The 23,436-nt window shown below is 36.8% G+C and overlaps 1 protein-coding gene and 1 long non-coding RNA gene across 8 annotated transcripts in view; both read left to right on the top strand.

Moving 5' to 3' along the window:
• The window catches only part of LOC125179745 (uncharacterized), a 142,996-nt gene that overhangs the window by 63,169 nt on the left and 56,391 nt on the right, over nt 1-23,436 (top strand). The window lies entirely within an intron of this gene.
• LOC106036990 (uncharacterized) lies at nt 7,074-16,699 on the top strand. Its single transcript, XR_001207765.3, has 4 exons — nt 7,074-7,202; nt 8,704-8,764; nt 12,160-12,202; nt 14,436-16,699. It is a non-coding gene; the product is annotated as an uncharacterized lncRNA (long non-coding RNA).

Genomic DNA, 23,436 nt, shown 5'->3' with positions numbered 1-23,436 from the left:
TGGGGCTGCAGGGGTGGCCTCTGGGAGAACAATCCAGCAGCTGCCCCATGTTTTATAAATGATTTGGATGTAGGACTAGAAGGTGTTCTGAGCAAATTTGCCGATGACACCAAACTTGGAGGAGTTGTGGACTCAGATGAGGGTGGAAAGGCCTTGCAGAGAGATCTGGACAGATTGGAGAGCTGGGCGATCACCAACCCCATGAAGTTTAACAAAGGCAAGTGCCGGGTCCTGCACCTGGGACAGGGCAACCCTGGCTATACGTACAGACTGAGCGAGAAGACGCTGGAAAGCAGCCCCACACAGAGGGATCTGGGGGTTGTGGTTGACAGCAAGTTGAATATGAGCCAGCAGTGTGCCCTGGCAGCCAGTAAGGCCAACCGTAACCTGGGGTGCATCAAGCACGGCATTGCTGGTCGGTCGAGGGAGGTGATTGTCCCACTCTACTCTGCGCTGGTGCGGCCTCACCTCGAGTACTGTGTGCAGTTCTGGGCACCACAGTACAAAACGGACATTAAACTGTTGGAGAGTGTCCAGAGGAGGGCGACAAAGATGGTGAAGGGCTTAGAGGGGAAGACATATGAGGAGCAGCTGAGGTCACTTGGCCTGTTCAGCCTAGAGAAGAGGAAGTGGAGGGCGGACCTCATCGCAGCCTACGACTTCCTCGCGAGAGGGAGTGTAGAGGCAGGTGACCTATTCTCTGTAAACACCAGTGACAGGACCCACGGGAACGGTGTTAAGCTGAGGCAGGGGAAGTTTAGGCTGGACATCAGGAAGAGGTTCTTCACCGAGGGGGTGGTCGCACACTGGAACAGGCTCCCCAGTGAAGTAGTCACTGCACCAAGCCTGTCTGAATTTAAGAAGAGATTGGACTGTGCACTTAGTCACACAGTCTAAACTTTTGGGCAGACCTGTGCAGTGCTAGGAGTTGGACTTGATGATCCTTACGGGTCCCTTGCAGCTCAGGATATTCTATCATTCTATGATTCTGTGTTAGATAAGGGCAGGTTTCAGCTGGCTCCAAAGGGACCCACTGTTGGCTAGAGCCAAGCCAATAACCGATGTTAGTTGTGCCTTTGTGAGAGTAGATTTAAGAAAGGGAAAAAAATAAATAAATTGCTGTACAATAGCAGCTGGGAGAGAGGGGTGAGAAGCAGCCCTGCAGACCCCAAGGTCAGTGCAGCAGGAGGGCAGGAGGTGCTTCAGGCATGGAGCAGAAGTTCCCTTGCGGCCTGTGGAGAGGCCCCTGGTGGAGCAGGCTGTCCCCCTGCAGCCCATGGGTCCCACACGGAGCAGATCTCCACGCTGCAGCCTGTGGAGGAGCCCCCGGTGGAGGAGGTGGATGTGGCCTGGAGGAGGCTGTGGCCATTGGAGAGCCCCCGCAGGAGCAGGCCCCGGGCCGGAGCTGCAGCCCATGGAGAGGAGTCCACGCAGGAGCTGCCAGGTCTGGGGGGAGCTGCTGCCTGTGGGGGACCCGTGCTGGAGCAGTTTGCTCCTGGGGGATGGATGGACCCCGTGGTACGGAGCCATGTGGGAGCAGTTCTTGAAGAGCTGCTGCCCCTGGGCAGCCCCCGCAGGATCAGTTTGGCAAGGACCGCATCCTGTGGGAGGGACCCCACCTAGAGCAGGAGCAGGGAGTGACCGTGAAGGAGCGGTGGAGACAAAGAGTCAGGGACTGACTGCAGCCCCCATTCCCTACTCCCCTGTGCCATTCTGGGGGAGGATGGAGAAGAGGGAGGTGTTTTTAGTTTGCTTTTAGTTTCTTACTGCTCTAGCTTGTTAGTAATAGGTAATAGATTTTATTAATCTCCCTATGCTGAGTCTGTTTTGCCTGTGACAATAATTGTTGAGTGATCTCCCTGTCCTTATCTCAACCCCTGAGCCCTTTCCATCATATTTTCTCCCCCCTTTCCCTTTGAGGAGGGGGAATGAGAGTGAAAGAGTGGTTGTGGAGGAGCTCAGTTGCCCAGCTGGGAATAACCACCACAACATGGCAGACAAAATTCAGTGTGGGTAAGTGTAAACTGACATCCATGTGGAAAAGCAATCCTAATTTTACATAGGAATGATTTGTAAAGCTCTAAGCTGACAGTTACCACTCAGAAGGAAGATTTTGATGGAACAAAATTCTATGAAAGTATCATCAGAATGCACAATAGCAGTAAAAAAAAAAAAATCAAATATCAGTTAGGCTGTGTAAAGAACAATACAGAGAACACCATCATTACACCACAGAATCCCTAGTTTACCCATACTTTGATTAGCAAGATATGGGTATGTCCCATATCCTGATTCTTTCATCTCAGAAAGATAATAGTTGAACTGGAAAATGTCCAGATAAAGCTAACAAAGATACATATCACAGGTAAAGAATGTCTTCTGTATGAACAAAGACTGAAAAGGCCATCTCTTTTCAGTCTGGAAAAGAGATAACTTAGAGGGGATATAATATTAAAAAGAATAAGATAAAGTTCTAAGTAATCATTAGTGGCATTTGGAAATAGGTATTAGTTTTTCACATTCCCTTCCTTACAAGTAGTAAGAGTCAAAAGAAAATGGATAGAGCTGGTTTGTCACATATCAGAGAATATGTCTGTGTAATTCATTGCAGCAGCATGACATGGATACTTAAAGTAATAAAGATTGCAAGCAAAGACAGACAAATACATCGATTATTAATCCACAGAGACTTACTAAATGACCAAGACCACTCCTGGTTTGGTTAAGTTTACTAAAATAGTTGGAGGTGATTTTATTGGAAATGTTGAGTACCCCTACCTCCTCTTACTCTTTCCTTGGCTTCCTCTGTTAGCTGTTACTGGGGAAACACATGGCACTGGATAGACTCTTTATCTGATCCAGTAAGTTATTATTAATTTTTTGCTTTCTTAAGAATGTTGAACTGTATTGTTTTGTAGTTTTTTCTGTCCTTGTATTTTGAGTTCAGCCTGATAGACAGGCGTTTTTAGTTATTTTGTTGGCCCCAACCTTATCTCAGCTTCCAAAAATGTAACGAGGAGGTGTCTGGTGGTACACATAATATTTAGGTTATTCAAGGCATCTACGTTTAACAGGATTTAGGGAATCAGTGCTGAGTTGAGCAGACCCCATGGTACATGTCATAATTAGCCTGAAGCAGCTAGTTTCTCTGACTGTCTCACCTGCAGGGCCTGAGAGTACTACTGGTGACAGAGCCCTTTCTGAGAATTGTATTTGCATCTTGACTCTGTATACAGTGTCTTCCATGATATCTTCGTTTCCAAGGGAGGGAAACATTGAACATATGGATTAGAAGGTATAAGAGGATACCTTGTCATATGCCTGTTGATCAATCAATGCATAGATTTGGTCTCTGTTTTCTTTTTCAGCAGATGTCTAGGAAGCTTCAGGTCCATTAAAACCAAAGTCAGTTCTTTTCTTGATTGGTTCAAATGAAAATCTTATTGATGTTTTCCGTCTGCCTAGCAGATATGTGCTATCAATGCCTGACAGCACTAGTCATTAAAGACTGAATTTCTAGGCCTCAAGACATTCATTTTGACAGAATGTGTGGGGAGAATTGATTTAAATTATAGAAGTGTGAGTTATTGAGAAAAGTTCTGTTAGACTGGAGGCACTTCACATTAGGCTTAGAAAATACATGAGTAGCTGTGGCAAATATGAGGAGTTAGTGCAACCTGTCTCATCAAGAGTGTTTGCCTGTCTATTTTTATGTTTACCATTTCTACTCCAGCATTTGTAAATCTTCTCAGAGATCATTTATTTGGCACACCTGTGACATGCTTCTGCTCTATGTTCACTTCATAAAACTGCTTCTGTACAGAGCTGGTGATATAATACCTGGCAGTTTATGTCTCGCTATCGGTTTTATGTTTTAAGCACAGAACATCCATTGAAGGACTTCTACACATTTTAATGTACATAGATATTCTGTTAAACTTTTGAGATTAGTTGAGTTTGATCGTATTTTGTCTATCTACACAGATTCAGATAAGGTTAAATGCTAGCTTAACACACAACCCCTTCAAAGTGCTCTTACTCATTGCCATTGGCAGCGGTTCCATAAAATTACTTTGTTGCCTATTTTTTGGGGGGAACCTTTTCCTGCATAGAAGCAGGATTATAGAAAATTTATGTTTACACAGCAATTATTTATAGGATAATATGTATAGTAAAATGACTGGGCTATGCCACTCCTAATGCAGGCACTTGGTGAGTTGATGCATGCAGGTGGTGGCAGCCAGGTGGAGAAGGTAAACTCTTGCATTTGGTACTGGCTGATCTGAATTGCTGTCTTCCAGTTTCCTGTTCCTTTACTGGGACAATTTTTTTTTTTTAATTATTATTATTATTATTATTTTATTTTTACAGCCACACTTCTTCCTGGAGTCCTTGGCTGTTACAGACCCCTATCTTAGCTTATGTACTTTCTCACAGCTTGACAACAGTTCATTTTATTTCATTTTATTTCATTATTTATTTTCAATCAGCTGAGCCAAAATCATACAGCAATGCTTCACAAAGCTGGATATTGGCTCAGGAGCAGCTGGGCTATGGACTGTCTTCACCCTGGGAATGGGGTAAACAGGTCACTTCTATCTGGGTATAACTGTAAGAACAAGCTGTCTGAGTCAGTGCTGCAACCTATGCACAGCTTATATAAAATACATCATATGTACTAAAATACACTAAAACCAGACAGACACTCTCACCATATTAAGTGTCAAGTGCTGAGCATAGCCATTTTCCTCTGTGACTGGGCTTTTGGAACATTACCTTTTCTTCCAAAGGGTCGTATCTCTTTAGTGGTAATACCACAATTAAGAAGTGATTATAAATCACTGGGGACAGTGTGTTTTCAAAGGTGGAAATCTTTGTTTACAGGATTCTATAGTTAATGCAGCTAACTGTAGCCTATCTCAGAGTCAGTCCTTAGCAATTCATCACCCCATATGCCAAGGCTAGGCTTTTCTCCATGTCTCAGGCAGATTCCCTTCTCTGAATGACATCAGTAAAATCTAATTTGTTTCCTCATATTTTGTCTCTTGATTTCATGTTCTTTCAAAAGTTAACATGCTCTTCTTTACAAAAATTCTGGTCTTTTCGGTAACGATCAGGTATGATTTCATAGGTTGCTCCAAAACCAGCAATATATTTGCTAAGTACTCACATTTCATTCAGATAGTCCAAAAGTGAGATTAACCAATGCAACTCCATTAAGAAAAAAGTGACAAGGAAGTCAATAAAGTTCTAAATGTGTCATTTATCTCAGGTGTCAGTAAAAACATATATCTGTTCAATAAAATTGTTGCAAAAATTTGCATATTTATATCTACATCAAAGACCCAAACTGTGAAGTCTGTACAAATATGTGTTTTGATTCTGTATCACCTCACCACACCTGGGAGTGCTTGAAAATGAGTACTTGTGCAAATTCTCATTGATTGATTTCAAGATTTGGGAATATGTCTTTGTTTTAAGAACAGACTGGAACATCCAATTTTATACCATGTATAGAAACTTCTTGGGAAATGTGGAGTGTTTCACACAGTCTCTCCATCAGAATGACATTAGCTAAAGTTACAACATCCTTACTGCTTGACAAAGTTTTCCAGTAGGCATAAATCGAGTTTGATCCCTAAGTTGAGTTGTGGACTATTGGTGTAAGAATTTGCTTCTGCTTCCCTGCCATTTTACTGAAATAGATGTTTGCATTAATGCTGTTTGCATTAAATGGTGTTTTAATTATGCCAAAGGTGTTTACCATGTTCATTATGACTGTTCTGCAGTTCTGGAATTCAAGAGGAGTATTTTTTGTCCAATAGTACACATATTCAAGATATATTACAAGCCTTATACTTACAGTAGTCTTGGAAATAAGAACGATAAAAAACAGTCTTTCTGTTTGCTGACCTAGTACCAGTATTTCCTTAATTACTGTTTATTTCAGGAAAACAGATTGACCATTATATCTGTAAATTCTTGTAGATCCTTCTTTTCTGATTAAACTGAAATCCATGTATATGTAGATTTTGATTGCTCTTTATGTATAGCTATATTTTAATTCCATGTAATTTAGAAAGATGCATTTTATTTACAAGTATATAGTTTAGTTTATTAGTGCACTTACTAACTTGAAGGATATCTAATAAATTATTTTAGAGTCATTAATTGCATTATTGCTAGTAAGTAAATACTATTGTCACATACAAAAATGTACATAAATTTAACTAAAAGATAATTTATGTAAACTCAAACCTTCCAAGAGTGTTTTCTATGCAATTAAAAAGAGGGAAATATTTAATGTTACAAAATTCATTTCTTATTTTGAATTCTCTTATGTTTTAAAAATGAAGAGAAGGGTAATTGAACTCTAGGAAAAGCTGATCTAATCATTCGTTCCACATCTCTGATTTATCGCTGAAGAGAATCTCCTAATTAGCATTTTGACCTTTATGAAGATAATTTAGTGAATCTTTCATTAGTAGTAGATCAGGCAGGGGTTGTGGATTAAAATGCTAACTTTTTCTGATGGTACAAAGCTTAGTTTGAAAAGTTTTTTAAAGTTCCTATATTTACTTAATTTGGTGTTTGGTTCTCAGGTGCCCATTGCTGATAGACTGCATTGCTGATGGAATGCAACTTAACAGACAGTGCACAGAATTTCAATCTGGTTCTTAGGGAGGCTTTTTCAAATCAGATTTCCAAGCTCGGTTGGACAGGCATTATTTCTTGCAATACTTTTTGAAATAATTGTTAAGTGTATTAAGAATTAATGAGATGCATCAGTATAACCAAAAGCCTCTGATCAGTGTGTATGTGTCCCACTGAGAGAGCAATCGTGTTTTTATATGTACCATACACAGAATAGAGGAGGCCAGCTGATATTTTACAGATGTTTGCTCTCTGTTTTCATGTTCTAGACAACAGTTAACATGTGTCCAACCATTTCTCCTGATAAGCAGTCTTTGTAAACTAGTGGTTGTGATGCCAAGTTCTCAGAGGCTTCAACATCACTCAGATTATTAACACTTGTGGAGTCTCTTCAGCTGATACTTGTCTCAGCTCTACTTGTTAGCAATCGATGTAACGCTGTTTCTCCACTCTAGGCTAAAGAGGCTGTGTGAGTGCATATCTCACCACTCCTGAGTTTTAGAGAAGTTCCTGGGAACTACGGACCAGGGAGCATGTCTTCTTTATAGGTAAGATGTCACAGTCTGTCATATGAATTAAGAAAACTGAGAACATGCAGAAACAAGGTCTGTTGGGAAAAGGACATTATGACTCCAGTAAAGGTAAAAACTGACTTAGCATGCTAAAGTCAGAGCAGACACGGTAAATAAACACGTAGGCAAAGGGAATCCAGTAGACCTAATGCAGCTGACTTTGCAAAATAAAACAACATTGAAAAGTTTCCATACAAAACATTAGTGAAGAAACAGAGTTGCTGTGGAAGTGAGTTTGCAAAGTCACAAGGCAGCATATAAACTGAACATGGAATTTTACTTTCAATGCCCACAACATTAGAGCTAGGAAGCACTTAATAAAACTAGTAAAATTGATTTGAGACAGATAAAGTAGTTTTCACAGTAGACAGTAAACTTGTGGGACTTGCTGTCACAGGAATTTTTTGTGGGGTGACAGCATCAGCAGGTCAAGGAACTAGGCAAATTCCTGGACAGCAGGTCCAGAATGAATGCTAATAGTACTAGGCAGCAACATACTCTCTAAAAACCCTAATGCAATTATGTCTGCCAGAGAAGTATGAGGAGGATAGACAGCAGAAGCTGACCAGTTTTCCATGCTCTGTGTATTCCTAATGTCATCTGCTAATGCCAGCTGAAGGGATGAAATAGATAGCCCATGCTTCTGAGGCAGCAGAATATTTCTTACATTCTACTTTTGTAGGGAGTATTCCTTCATTTTATGTTCAGGTACCTTGGAGTTTGATCTATCATTTCCTGAGTAACTCTGCTTTGCTGAAGGCCATTTTGTAGCACCTTCCACAGAGCACTCGTTACTCTAAAAACGGATTTTTGGCCAGACAGAATAAAAATTCTTTCATTCTGATATGATATGGCACAGTTGTGTCCCTGGAGTCTTTATTTCCTCACTTAAAATATAGAAAGCTTCTCTGAGTTAAAGGATAAACAACATTAGTGTCAAGACACTTCCAGTGGAATGTCCTTGACTTTGTGTGATTCTAACTCTGTAGTCCCCAGTCAAGAGCAATTCTCTTCTTTCAGTCATGGAACATAATCTGTAGTGCACGTAATCTGTTATCTTATGCTTTTGATGTATAGAAGAAAAATTGCATATTGACAAAATGCACTGTGTTTTACATTGGAGCTTTGTAGTCATAAGTAATAGGTTTTCTCTCAAGAAGTCTGTAGGCAGTGTGAACTGTGACTTAACTGGTGGGAAATGAGGGTGGGAAATCTACGAGGAAAGTATATAATTGGCCAATTCGTATGTTGTTGGTGTAGAATTTCTTTGAAAACTGCCCATAGGACAGTCATGTGTCCAATATAATGACTGCAAGCCCCAGCAGACAGATATACTTTTCAGCAAACAACCCAGCATTGACTCCTGATCATAGAGCCATGTTCTAACTACTGATACATCATACAGCAGGATAATGTTTATTCATTTATTTTAAAATTATACCTCAGGGAAGAAATCTAATACCTCTTTAAATTGTAGGGCTTTGCAAGTACCCAAAGTGCAGGAGGCTGTGGGAACTGATGTGTATCTTGAGTTGAAGGTAAATGCTGCAAATACCATGTTGTAATGAATGTGAGTGATCCCTTATAGTGAAATCTCAAGCCTGGGAGAAGTGGAGCATATCCTAGTAACAAACTCCAGATGGAGATAGCAGAAGATGTGAAGAGAAATGGCACTTGGAGGGAATACCTCCAAAATATAATTAAGGGGGCAGAAGGAGTCAAACAAGATGAATGAGCCAATATTTGATTTGAGGTCTTGAGACTTTTTTTTTTGAGGATTTGTGGATATCTATGATTCTTAAAATAAAATGATACTGTTCTTGTTTTAGCACTAGCATTTATATTTGAAATCTGTTGAACTTAAGTGCAAGTCTTACTTTATGACAGAATTCCTACATCTTTCATTTTTTATTTTTCTGTTGATTACATAATGCTAATTGGAGTATAAAACCATGTTCTCCCAAGTAACAATATCTGAGAATTAGACTGTTAAGTATTGCATTGCATTGCTTTTTTGATACTGCCATCCAAGTATGATGAAGACTATTTAATGAACCAATGATGAAAGTAGGTATTCCTTTTAAAATAGACAAATGCATGAAAGTACAGCCCATTAAAGGTTATTAAATACAAAGGTAATACACCTGATTTAGGAGTGCCTAAACCTCAGGGTGCCTGAATATACACCTTACTGTGCTAAATTCTTTCTTTTGCTTACATGCTTCTTTGAGTATGTATGACCATGGGATTAGACCTTTGATCCTGTACGTCTGTTCTTATGATTCCTATACACTGCTTTTCAATTTCTAAAGAGAATAAAAACTTTTGTGCCCACCGTTCTCCTACCATATAGAGGACAGAAATAATTGGTTTTAAGTTTTTTTGTTTGTTTGTTTTGTTTTGTTCTTGTAACTTTCTAACTAGAAGGGTTGAGGTGATATAAGTAGACAGAGACTTTGGAAAGATTTTCACACTCATTCTGACATACACTTTGAAAAATAACCTTCAGTTGCATCGTATTCAGTGGTGTAATAATTTAAGATTGTCCCTTATATTGAATTCCTTGTTGAAGTTTGATTGAAAAATGTAGATAATATCTCTTCACGGATACAAGATCAATAATTAGATGAGACTCTTAATTTACTCACTAGTTTGGAGTTAGTGTGTCTGAGTTAGAAAAGTAGAAAGAAGAGATTTTATTAACAGAATAAGCTTTTTAAAATTATGGTGATATATGAAGTGAAATTTTTCATTCTGATTTGGAAAATAACTTTTATTTTAGATATATCAGGTAAACTTTACTCTCTGTATATTCATTTCCAATAGCTTTTGAAAGGGTAATGCTAAAAAAAACAGCTAACAGTCATATCAATACTTTGTGTGACCCATGTGGTTAATTCAGGTGGCGCAGATGACACCCCAATATGTAATGCCTGCAAAGTCAAAAGATTGTGTAAAAAATGTAGCGCAGGTCCAAAATATGCTATCAGAAGACAAAACTTGGGTGGCATTACTGAAGGTGAACTTTGCAGATTTAGGGGCTTGGGAGGAAGCTGCAATTTTCCTTCTGATTTTGGGAAAAAATAAAATATATAAATAATTGAATCTCTGTGACAAATTGCTCTTCCCCCCTCCTCCCCCCCCCCCCATATTAGCAACTGACTGTGATTTACATATGTTGTAAGATATTTCACTAGCAGTGCCATTGCACACATGCAATCTAGAGGAAAGGTGAATCTTGATGTCCACTTTTTTAGTATATCACCTCCCCAGGAAATATATATATTTTTTTCCATAGAAGTAATTTATTCCATTTTATATTAATAATCTAAGGTTCTAGCAAGTTCCTAAACCTCAGTTTGTAACGTTGGGGTTTTCATCTGCAGATCACAGTTGTTTTGGAAGATAGGATCTACAATCAGCACACACTTGCTAAATTAGAGAAATGGATTGAATTCCTGAAAAATAAGCAGACTTGCAGAAGAAAATGAGAAGGGTTAAACAATAGGTTAGTTGCAAAAATGTAGAAGAGAAGAGCTGTCTAGATAGTTGTATCAAACAGTAACATTCGGAGATTAAACTGAATGAAGAAGACATTGATACAGATATGCTGCATTACGATCATCACATCAGAAAATGAAGGAAGATTGTTCTGATCTATTATTGCTCAATCAGGAGCTACTTTTTTTTTTTTTTAAGAAAAAAAAAATCTGATACAAGTCAGAAGACACCTAAAATAATAGTCTTTGAAAAGAAAGCAAAGGCCACTACAGATAATGTGAAGACTTCAGAAACATTTGGACTTCAGTGGGTTGGTTTTATGGAAGTGTAAACTATCCATAGAAGATGACCTTTGAGATGGGAGGAATACATTATTTCTATTCATAATTGACATGTTGCAGTGCTGATGATAATGCTGCAAAATAAAAGATTCCTTATAACTCCTGTGCAGCTGAAATTAGGAAAAAATAACAGGAATAAAAACAAGCAAACTCATTTAATTAAAAGTTTATAAATTTTATAGCAGTTTCTACTTTAAAACAGAAATGAAAACTTTAGAGTGAAAGTTGAGAGGAAGAATGTAAAGAAATTCTGCCTTTCAGACTTCCTTTCAGGATACGAAACATGGAAACAAAATCCAGTTTATATGGGAGTTTAAAAATTATATCATATTGTTGCATTCAATAATTTTTAATTTGAAAACAAATTTCAATAACATTTTCAGTATTCTTGCAGTGTTAAGATTCTATTCCCACTAAGGTTTCCATCTTTTAACATTAATTAAGCAGTAACTCTCATAGAGTATTCTTTATCTTTGTGATGGGTTTATACAACAAAATAAACCCTAGGTCTAAATCTGCATTTAAATCAAGAATCTGAAATTATCGATAGATTTCTATTTTCTTTGGATCTAAAATATGAGATCAACCTGTATTTTACCATGTCGGATTGAGTGTGGAGAAAGCAAGAAAAGGAGAATTCCCCTCTGCCCCCCCAATTAACAAGTGGGTGCTATAGCAGAAACAAAGTGTCTCAGATGCCCCACAAGAATCTGTCACATGAATAGAGAAAGAAAAAACTCTGCATGTAAAAAGTGGTTCATTCCCTATTAAAAATGTGTAGACTTTCAAAGAGAAAAAAAGTTCAGAGGGTACAGAAAGTAAATACTGAGCTCTGTTTTTTTCTGAAGCCTCCGATAAGTCTGAAACCATAAGACTTCTTAACTTTTTCAGAAGTTTTATGATTGCTTTATCTGTATCACAGGATAAATAATAATAATGAAAATAAAAATAACATTTTTTATTTGGATTGTATGTTTAACAAAAGCTACTCTGAGAGGTGGAAGGCCAAAGAATTAGGACAATACTTTAACCTTCCTCTTAGTGCCTCATCTTTCATATCTCTCTGAACTCAATACTTTCCCTTTGGACAGATTTTGAGCAAATAAAGCTTTTCTGTGGCCTGAACTCTCCTGGGTGAGTAAATGGAAAATCAACATTCTGCTAGATTTTATAGATTATTTAAACAGACTTAATGGGATTCTCTTATATACCAGAAAAGAATATAAAAAGAAAATGTAATGAGGTGAAGATACTATACAGTATCATTAAATAGAAAAAAATATTTAATCACGAAAATGACATTGCTCTGATGGCTATTTGTTCTGAACTAATACACTCTGAAAACAAACGAGATATAGAGTGTGAGCTATTGTCTGCAGCCTTTTGAACAGTTTGGCAAATTCATACCAGAAATTCATGTACTTCCCAATGCTTTTGTGTCATAAAATATGCACTTTTTAAAGAGCAAGTACTTAACTAATAAGGTTCGTGGTCTTTTGAAGCCAGCCTTTATGATGTTCTTTCTCTAAAGAACAATTTAATTAGATATCAAAATGTCACCTGCATTGAATAAAATCCCTAAATACTTAAGTTAGAGCAGTATGTTATCTGCAGAACTAAAAGGCATTGATATTTCTATTTCACCCTGTTGCTTTAGAGAGTAAGAGGGAAAAGTCACAATACTTGTTTAGCGCCAGAGAAAAGTTGTTGTCAGATAGCAATTTGAGTTGCTTTTTGTTCATGAGAGAATTTCCATCAATTTCACTGAGTTTTGTATATGATTTCAGGGTTTTTGACTTAGCGGAAAAAATAGGATTATGTTCAGTGATTAATGTTATTAATGACTATTAATGATTATAAATGATTAATGCTGTGTTATTTATAAGATACAAAAAGAAATAGAAGACTAAACAAAAAAAATACTTAGAATATACCCAAAGTTATGATTTTATCACACAGTAATGCATGTCCTGGTACAGGTGGGAAGACGTTTTTCCTCTGTTAACTCCTTCAACTATGCCTAGATTTTTTAAAATTAATCATTTTTGAGCACAGCATTATTGTGTGTTATTGAGCATTGCAAGATTTCACTGCATGACATCAAGTGGCAGGGTGGGATATTGGTGTCAACGTAGTTCTACAGTAAACCAGCACAAAAAGCTATTAAGAAGTGGAAATGGTGAATTAATGTATTCTATCTTATGCTTTTAAAATTTCATCTGAGGATCAAATTCCATAGACAGCAGTAGTCTTACAATACATGCCTAGTAGATAAACCATAGTATTCTCCCTGAAAATTTGCATAGGATAGAGAAGGCAACAGACTTTTACGGTTGTTAAAAAATGCAAATCCTTTAGAAACAAGTAAATCAGTATTTGTTCTTGAATCTTGAGATGGGCTGTCCTGGTTTTGGTTTGGACAGAGTTAATTTTCTTCCTAGTAGCTGGTATGGTACCGTGTTTTTGATTTAGGATGAGAATAATGCTGATAACACGTGGATGCTTAGCTGTTGCTGAGCAGTGCTCACACAGACAAGGACATTTCAGCTCCTCATGCTAGCCTGCCAGAGGGCAGGCTGGAGGGTGCAAAAGGAGCTTGGAGGGAACAGAGCCAGGACATCTGGCCCAGGCTGGCCAAAAGCATGCCCCACACCAAGTGATGTTGTGCTCAGCAATAAAAGTTGAGGGAACAAGGAGGAAGGGGAGACTCTGTGTGATGGCGCTTGTCTTGCTAGGTAACCATTATACGTGATAAACTGTGCTTTCCTGGAAATGGTTGGATACCAGCCTGCCGTTGGGAAGTAGTCAAAAACTTCCTCACTTTGTTTTGCTTGCACACACAGCTTTGACTTTACCTATTAAACTGTGTCATGCCTGTGATTTTTCTTTCACCTTTCAGATTCTCTCCCCATTCCCATTGAGGGGGAATGAGTGAGAGTCAGTATGGGGCTCAGCTGCCCACTGGGGTTAAACCACAACGCAGGGTCTAGGGCCAAACTTGTGGAAATCAGAGACCTGTCTCAATAGACCTGCAAGATATTTTCTAATAAAACAAACAGCTTCATTAAAAAAAAAAAATGTAATTTTAAATGCACATTACATTTTCTTCCACTTCAAGCAAATGCTGACATTTTTAATCTTATTCGCATTTTCTGTGTATTTTGATTACAGATGTAATTTAAGAGCCACTAAATATAGAGCCCAATAGAATTGTGGTTGGGCAATGAGTGCAGAATGTGTTTTATTGTTAATTAGAGTACTTAAAAGAAAATATTAACATTTTTGTAAAGATACAGAATATTTTATCCTTTTTAATAAAGTTCTAGCCTTTTTAAATTGATATATATATATATTTTTTTCTTTTCAGGCTTTCTGGATAACAGCTGCATTTCAGACCAAAAACTGTGGCCCAGTTCTTACATTGATGAAGATGGGATAGCAAGTAATAGCAATACAGCTGTAAATGTTTAAATTACTGTTCCACATACTGTGGGAGGATGTGTGAGGATTAGTGTGTTTGCTGCTGAGAATCAAGGTCTCCCTTGTGACAGAAAGAGAGACCAATTCCTTCCTACCACACTGTGTAATTCAGTATAACTGTCCTCTATCAGGACAGGACTGGAAGGATAAAAGTCCAATAAACCATTCTTGAAAGTAGGTGACAAGGAGGCACGTATGTCACAGCCTGGGGGCCAGGAAAGGGTAGCTATAGGATGTGTTTTCTTCCTCTGATTTTTAATATATTTTGTCCTGCAGTCTGCATTTCCTATATTGCAGCTGCTATATGGATACACCTTCAACAGATTTCCTGTGGCTTTTTTGTGTTTTATTTATTTTTCCTTCATTTTTCTTGCAGTCTAGAAATCTAATTCACATGGACAGGCTTAAGCAGTGTTCCCAAATCCGTTGTGAGTTCCATATCAGCCAGAGATGAGCAGGCAAAAGCCAGGACTGTAATCCACACAGCTTGTCTGTGATGGTCAGTAACTTCAAATGACCCCAGATCTGCCTGCATTTCACTGCTTTCAGAAGCATGTGAACCACACTCCCATGCTAATCAGTTGCAAACTGCCAGTTGATTTCATTGGCAGTAGGACTGGACCAATACATTTAAAATGTGGGTGGAGTATTCAGTGAAATTACCTGTCAAAATCCATTTGTAAACAATCATTCAGTCTGTAGGGTGACTTGTCACCCTTAGGCATAATTAAATAGATCAAGCTCTTCTCTTTCATTTCATGCTGCTTTTTATTTTTATTTATTTATTTATTTCCAGAAAATGTTTTGTTTAGAGCTTGTGGCTTGGTACAAAGTACCTTTTTATTCTGTGCTTAAAATAATTTAATGCAAACACCTTCTAATCAAGGAGAAAGTAAATTTTCTTTTTGTTGGTTGACTCTTCACAGTGAATTACAAAAAGAAGTTAAAAATGTCAGAACACGTATACAAAATCTTGGAAATGAGCCATCCAACTTGTCTATTTTAGTTGGTTTTCTACCCTCTCCATCACTTTTTTTTTTTTTTCCAAATCCTCACTAGCAGTATTTTAATGAGGCTGTGTGTAGCTAAAGGAAAGTACAGATTAGATCAGATACCACAGGGAGTTTGTAAGATCAAAGCTTATCCTTTCAAAAGTCTAATACTGCTAGGTTGTGCTGAAAATCAGAGTTCCAGTTAAATAACAATATTGATTTATCTTTAAGGCACAGTATTTCCTATCTGTTTTACATATATATATACAGTTAACATTTTCTATAATGAATATTATATTTATTTTTGTTAAAGAATATCACGGACACTTTTTTATGGATTTTTTGTCTAATTTTTGTTTTGACAGAAACTAGCAGCAGTCTCCTGGCTGAAAGTATACTGTTTAAAAACATTATTAAATCTGTATTCGGAGCAGCTTAACAGAGTTTCTCAGTATTTTTAGGAGTGAAGCAGTAAACCAAATATTTCATCATTTTCATTCTTAATAGGGTCACTCTGTTTCTGGATGGCTTTGATCTGCATATTCTGAAAAGTAATCTAACATAACCCTCGATTCTAAGACCTAATTTTAAATGTACACTAAGAGAATCTTAGGAAATCCTCTTGTATTGTAATAAGTTTGGTTTTCTTAAATGAATTTCTGCAATAACACAGTATAAAATAGTTATTTGAAAATTTTGGCTTATCCATCCGGGACCATGAAAAAGTAATTTGGTAAAGTACAGAAAATTCTCACAGCTACTCAAACTGTGAAATACAAATGTTCTTTCATACAATCAAAGACCATTATAATTTTAATGGAATCTGCTGCAAGTAAAAATATGAAAGAAATAATTACAAGTTTTATGTACAGGGGACAATCTGAAATAGTAACACTGAAATGTGATTGAAAAGCAATTGTATTATATCATTCAATACTATTTTAACAAAAAGTAGAGAAAGAATAGTGTTAAAAGTTATTCATAAAAGGGGAAGATATCATATAGAAAAAAAGACTTTTCACTCTTCTTTCATTTGGCAGTGTATTTCTAACTTCTCTTCGTCCTTTCTACCTTTCTAATTTATTTGAAATAAATTAGTTGTTAGTGTACATAAATTTAGATTTACAAGGTGAAATAGACTTTTGCAGTCAAGAAAACTGACCGTTCTCAGCAAATTATCTATATTATATATATTATATATATTATATATATATTACATAAATAAATGGTATGAAAAGAAGTACTTGTGAAAAATGTTTCATATTCCACAATGTATCTTTACAATTTAGCAAGTTCCAATGTCAAAACTGAGTGAAAAAAAAAATTAGAAGCATCATTTTTCCCCCAAAATTTTAACCACTTCAGAATCTGAAGTGATACTCATTGATTCCTTTTGTTGCAATAAATATTTTTTAATTCGTTGTTCATATTTGAAGTCAGTGAAAAATATTAAGGTTATTGTCAATAACTTGGATTGTACTGACACATTATGCTTTGCCTTTTTTTTCAAATCAAGTCCTTTTAAGATTTCTATTTTATTTATATTTTTTTCCTTTTTATACGTATCCTAGATAATCACCTGTGCAAAAACAGTGAAATGTTATATAACCTTTGCAAGCCTGTGTCTGTGAATGTATGCTTGTGCACCTGTGTAACTGGACTACTTAGGAAGCAGCTAAACTGAAGCCTTGGAAACTGCAGTCCTCTATTAATCTCTGATAGAGATCCAGCAGGGACCATCCCTCTACAACATTTCTTAGTTCTAGCTTGAAAGTACCATGTTTGATCTTTATAATTTATCAGTTTTCTCCTAGTTACTTTGACCATAATTGTAGCAGTAGATTAATAGCAGGAGGGACTTTTGAATTTTTAGAAATTACAGACATAACCAGCATATTTTATGCGGACTGTGAAGTGGTTATTTCTAATGATCACTCAAACTGCTGAAAATCAAACTACTTGCAGATTAAAAGTATATGTATATATTTATTTTATTATTTATTTATTTATTTTTACTTAAGCTGGCTGAAAATCTTTATTATCTATCTCCAGGATTATGTTTTGTCCAAAAACCTACTGATAAAAATATATGCAGTCATGTATCGAATCAAGATGATGTTATGGCAGATGCTCCTCTGTCTCCCCTCCCTCCTCCTTACCTCCCACCCCCTCACCACCGCCCCTTTTTTTTTTTCTTCTTAAATTCTATACTGGATGGCCAAGACAGAAGCATTAAGATACTTTCAGATAGTCCTACAAAATGTTTGGACACTTAAGTTATTTAACAGAACTCAACAGATCATAAAAAATACTTCTGGAATTTTTTCTTGGTTTTGTTCATGACCACCAAATATTTCACTAGTAAGAAAGGACAATTATCCTTTCAATTATCTACTTCTCCCATTTGCTTCAAATTGACCGTATGGGCAATTGATGTATTCACTGTCTGTTTTGTGTTTTTTTGGTTGTTTGTTTGTTTTTTGCAAGGTCATGTTCCTTGCAAATAATGCATAATCTTGATAGCATGCATCCCTCAATCTGTAATATCGAGTTTGACTTACCTTTACAAATTCAAACTCAAAGAAAATGACAATGTGTTTCAATATCATAAAACGTCAATAATATACTGAGGACCTTTATCCTTAGTGATTGTGACAACAAAGTGAAGTCATTAGATCTTATAAATGTTTAATCTCATTCCAGCCTAGTATGGAAACAAAATTATCTGCCTTCTGACTTGCTAAGTCTTGTGTAACAACAGAAGGTGTGGTGGTGGTGTTGGTGGTGGTTGTGGTAAAAGAAGTAAAAAATTGACTTATGGTAGTTACTGGTAGAATTATGCAAAGGGAATGGAAGAGATCTCTATATATATGTACCTCTTGACAAAGTGGTAAGGAGTGAAAGATTCATTATAAATTGAGCTGTACAACTACTACAAAAATAGGGTTAAGTGAACATTTGTTTCAGTTCTGCACAGCTGTTTCTCCAGATCATGTTCCTGCTCCTTAATATTCATTGCTAGCAAACACTCATGCAGAGAAATTTTTGTTCAACATGAATATTTAGGAAATTGCTGTTCTCTAGAAGAATATTTAATTTTACATGCGAAATGCCCTGCATTCATGAACAATTCTACAGATTTGTTATTCATCAGTTACTGTTCTTCTCATTCATAAGTTTCATTCCTTTAGTCAAAAAACAATGAAACTATGTCTTTTTAGCAATCATATGCAAATATTATTATTATAACAAATAATCACAGCAAAAAGATGATAAAAAAATGCAATAGGTTAATCTTTCTCTAATCTTTTCAAAACATTATTTACAAAAAACTTATTAAAAATGATATATATTTTTTTTCCTTTTGAAAGCAAATGGCTGAAAAAAAATCATTTGAGTAAGTTCGATACATTTACTTTAATTCTGAATGATATATGCAGGGAGCATACAAAACTTAGTTTATTTTTTTAGAGAACTTGCAAGGCCAAAGATAAGACTGAAATGGTTCAGCTGACCTATTTAGCCCCTTTAAAATCCAGAAGTTTTAGACTAAAGAAAAATCTCAGAAGTCTGATATTATTGTTAAATATTGATTGTAGTATTTGCTGCTCTAGCTGGATGCGTGTAAGTCTATTGGGCCCAATGGGATTCATCCAGGGTACTCAGAGAACTGGCTGATATTATTGCAAGACCTCTCTCAATTATTTTTCAGTGGTCTTGGAAATCTGGAGAGGTCCCAGTTGACCGGAAGCTGACAAATGTCCCAGTGTTCAAGACGGGTAAGAAAGAAGACCCTGGTAATTACAAGCCTGTCAGTATCACTTCAGTACCTGGTAAAGTTATGGAGAAGATTGTTCTGGAAGTTACTGAAAAAACCCTGAATTACATTGTGGTCATTGGTCAACACAAAAATTGGGGAAAGTCCTCTTTAATTAACCTAATTTCCTTTTATAACAAGGTCACCCACCTAGTTGACCAAGGGAAGCCAGTTGGCTTAGTGATATGGTTTAGTGGAGGACTTGTTAGTGTTAGGTCAAAGGTTGGACTAGATGATCTTGGAGGTCTCTTCCAACCTAGATGATTCTGTGATTCTGTGTAGTCTTTTTGGATTTCAGTGAAGCTTTCAATACTTTTCTTACAGTATCCTTCTGGACAAAATCTCCAGCATACAGCTAGATAAAAATGTAACATAGTAGATGAACAATTGGCTGATGGGTCAGGCTCAAAAGGTTATAGTAAATGGGGTTACACCAGGCTGGTGACCATTTAGGTCTCCATATTTAGGGTCAATTTTCTCAGTTTTCATGAATGACTTGGATGCTGGACTTGAATGTATACTAAGTAAAGTTGCAGATGATACTAAATTGGGTGGAGGTGTTGATTCACCTAAAAGTCGAGAGGCCTTGAGGGGATAAAAGACAAATTAGAGAGAAAGCTGGGTAAAATATGAAGTTTAACAGGAGCAGGGGTTTGGACTACAAGATCTCTGGAGGTAACTTGCAGCATAAGCAGTGTTCTGAATGCAACATGATTACTTCTCATATAAAATGATCTTTGCTTCAGTTGCTAAAACTGAGCTATTCAGGCAAGTCTAATACACGTGAGAGAGGATCTGAGGCTTTAGCCATTCTTTTTGCTAAACCATGCAGTGAGGCAGATTTAGATTAATTTTTATAAATGTATCTAACTCCCACATTTGAGTGGGAAAGACACAGCATCAGTCTAAATGACAAGACTATGCTGTATCATGTACTGTGGATGTTCCTGCTATGCAAACCCATGCTAATGGAAGTTGATATCTAAAGCCCCTCTATTCTTTCCAGTATATTCCATAAATTCTTTCTGGATTTGATTTTATTACCTTTCAACAAACTGATGGGTTCAGCACTCCCTCCTCTTGTTTTTGCTCTATATACTTCTGCTTCTGATCCAGCTCTGCTGGAAGTAATTACATGTCACTTTTTGAACGAGTGGTACAAAAGTACCAAAAAAATAACACACAAAGTAAACCACTCAGAGCCAGCAGCTAACTATACTCATATATAATTGTTTTACTTTATCAATTGTTTTTACTACCATACTTCTAACAAATGCATTGAATATTTCCATTTCTGTGTTTCTTGCTCCAGAAGAGTATACATTCCCAAACATGCATCCAAGTGAAGGGGATTAACAGGTTTCCATTTTTTTGAAAGTTGAGAGAATCAAGATTTGTGTCCTATACTTCAGCTACAGCAGTACTGGGAATAGGACAGCAGAAGGATCTGTTATCTGACAGCAGTTACATGTACACGCAGACAACTTCCCTGATACTGAAGAACATTGGTAGATTTTGATATACTCAAAAACATACCAAATTTTATCTACAAGTTTTTTTAACGAATATTTTTCAGTCTGAATTCCTCTTACAAAGTCTAGGTTGTGTAAGGAGTTCAGATGAGCAAAACGAGTGACCTACTTTTGTATTCACATTCATTATGAAGTTTTTCGTATTTGACATGATAGGTATACATGAACGTCTGGGCTACACATGTATACATTATGTATTTAATACTCCATTCTACTCAAGTTTTCAGACAAGAAAACTCATACAAATTCTCCATTTAAAATATATACCATCTTTGCATTCAGACACACTATTGCTGTATGAGTATTTTCTCAATAGCTTAATAATATAACATTATGTTATTTAATTTAGTGGTTATTCCAGTCCTTTTACTTTGAACCATGATAGTCACTACTGTAGATGGACCAGTGGATACAGCAAGGGGCTGCTGTTGTCTTTCAGAAACTATTAGCTTAGATATCTGATTTTGATACAGTACTCTTAAAGAAAAGAAAAATCCAGAAATGAGATAATCTTAAAAAATAACTGATGAAACAAGGAAAGAAAATGGAATGGCATGAACATATCCTTCAAATAAAAATAGAACCAAGAGACAAGAATGAAACATAAGCAGTCCAAATTTGCTACAGTTTTTGGTTTTGTAGATGTGCATGATCTATTCCCCTCTGCCCCAGTTTACTGTTCTATGTGAAAGCTGGGCCCCATAGAGTAAAATATGTTGCTTGCTCTATCACATTTATAAATAATGAAAAATAACATGACAAGGATTATTAAGCAGTGTAAAGCAAATAAAACAATGGAAGCAGAAATAACTAGGTATCAACATTCTTCCTGAACAGTTATTTCTATGAATTATGACAGCATAGCTCAGTACATCTCTACTTGGTAACAGGCAGAGACTAAAAATGTGTCTGAGCTTTTACTTTTGCTGAACAGTCTCTTGGACTGGGCAAGAATACCATAATAATAATAGTAATAGAAAATCCATAGATTATTTCTCCTTAACTGAAAACATGCTCTTTTTATGACACTCTGAAATATTTATTTAATTTACTTCTACAGATGATATGCAAATGCATTTAAGAATGCTATTTACAGCATTCAATTTATTTAAAAAGTAGTACTAAAAGAAATGTTAATCATGAGGGATTGTAAACCCTTACAGAATGAAACCTGTAAAAAAATGTTTTGGAAAAAAAATTACTACCACCCCCACAAAAAAATGCAGTTACCTGCAGAAATGCCAAAGTGAAGTTATCTTGTTTTCATAATAATAAGAGTGGAAGAAATTTCCTGGGGTATTTAGTCCAGTGCTCTGCTGATTTACTTGCCCTGTTAGCCACTTTCAGGTTCCTTTAGGCGGCTATATCATACTTTATAGTAACACCTTCTCAACAGTTAACTCTCAATTTAGGTGTCTGTATTTCATATCCCATGGTCAGGGTCCATTGCTCACTTTTTTCCCCTCTCCCCTTCTGTTCCCAGCAAGTTAAGTCATCACACTGCAGTGCAGTCCCTGTCACGTTAAAGAAGAAGGTAGGCAGATAAGACTTGGTAAGGTAAACAGCTGGGTGGGAACCAAAGGGACCCTATGGGCATCCCAACCCTGTGGGAAGTCCCAGCAGACAAAGCAGGAGTCAGTTGCCACAGATGTATTTGTTCTGTAAGTCTGCTGCAATTCACTCCATGGCACATTTGTGGTGAACTTGTGAGAGAAGACTGGAAGAAAATCCACACTAACCACTTTGTGTCCCTGTTTTTTTAGGTTTGGGAGACTGCAAGTAATATGTTCACTTCAGTATAGCTATCATGCAATTTTATTATCATCTTTTGTGAGAGAGGTTTATCCCAGCTCATGTCATGAGTCCCATTACTAATTCACACTGCCACTAGCAGCTGGGGCCCTGATTCCTTATAACAGGCCAGCCAATCTACAGCATCCTCAAGAAATTAATCAGCACTCTCTGCAAACAGATTAGCTCTATGGTGGTCGGGTAAACATTTGGATTACCGTGGTAGAATATGAGAGACTGGGCCTAGGCCAAAACTGGAAAAAAAACCTTCCTTGCCAACGGAACCTTGTTGTTGTTATTACATTTATTATTTACGTTTGTAAACAATTGGCTGTTGTTATTATTTACATTTCTATTATTTACTTTTTTGCATTGTTGGAATGGTTTGTATAGATTTTATACAATTTGCTCTATATCTATACTTGATTCCCAGGTTTCAGAGAAGTTTATTTTTACTGTGGCTATCTTGGTGATATTCTTTCATGATAATGTACAGGTGATGCACATATAGGTGATTCACACAGTTTCAAAACTACTTCAGTTTACAATCACCTCTTTGTTCAGCACCTTGTGCTGTCAGACCAAGCAGTCATGTCCTTGTATCTTAATGGATAGAGACCAAGAGACTTACAGAAGACTCACTTTTGAGATGCAGATTGTTGCAGGTGAGAATTCACTCTCTGCTTTCTGCTTTGGACTCCTTACTGATTGACTTAAAACTTTAGTGAATTTTTAAGTAAAATAAATCAAGTTTAT

Source organism: Anser cygnoides, chromosome 1, assembly GCF_040182565.1.
Source record: "Anser cygnoides isolate HZ-2024a breed goose chromosome 1, Taihu_goose_T2T_genome, whole genome shotgun sequence".
NCBI lineage: Eukaryota > Metazoa > Chordata > Aves > Anseriformes > Anatidae > Anser > Anser cygnoides.
The sequence above is the reverse complement of the archived record's forward strand: the minus strand, read 5'-3'. Positions and strand labels throughout refer to the sequence as shown.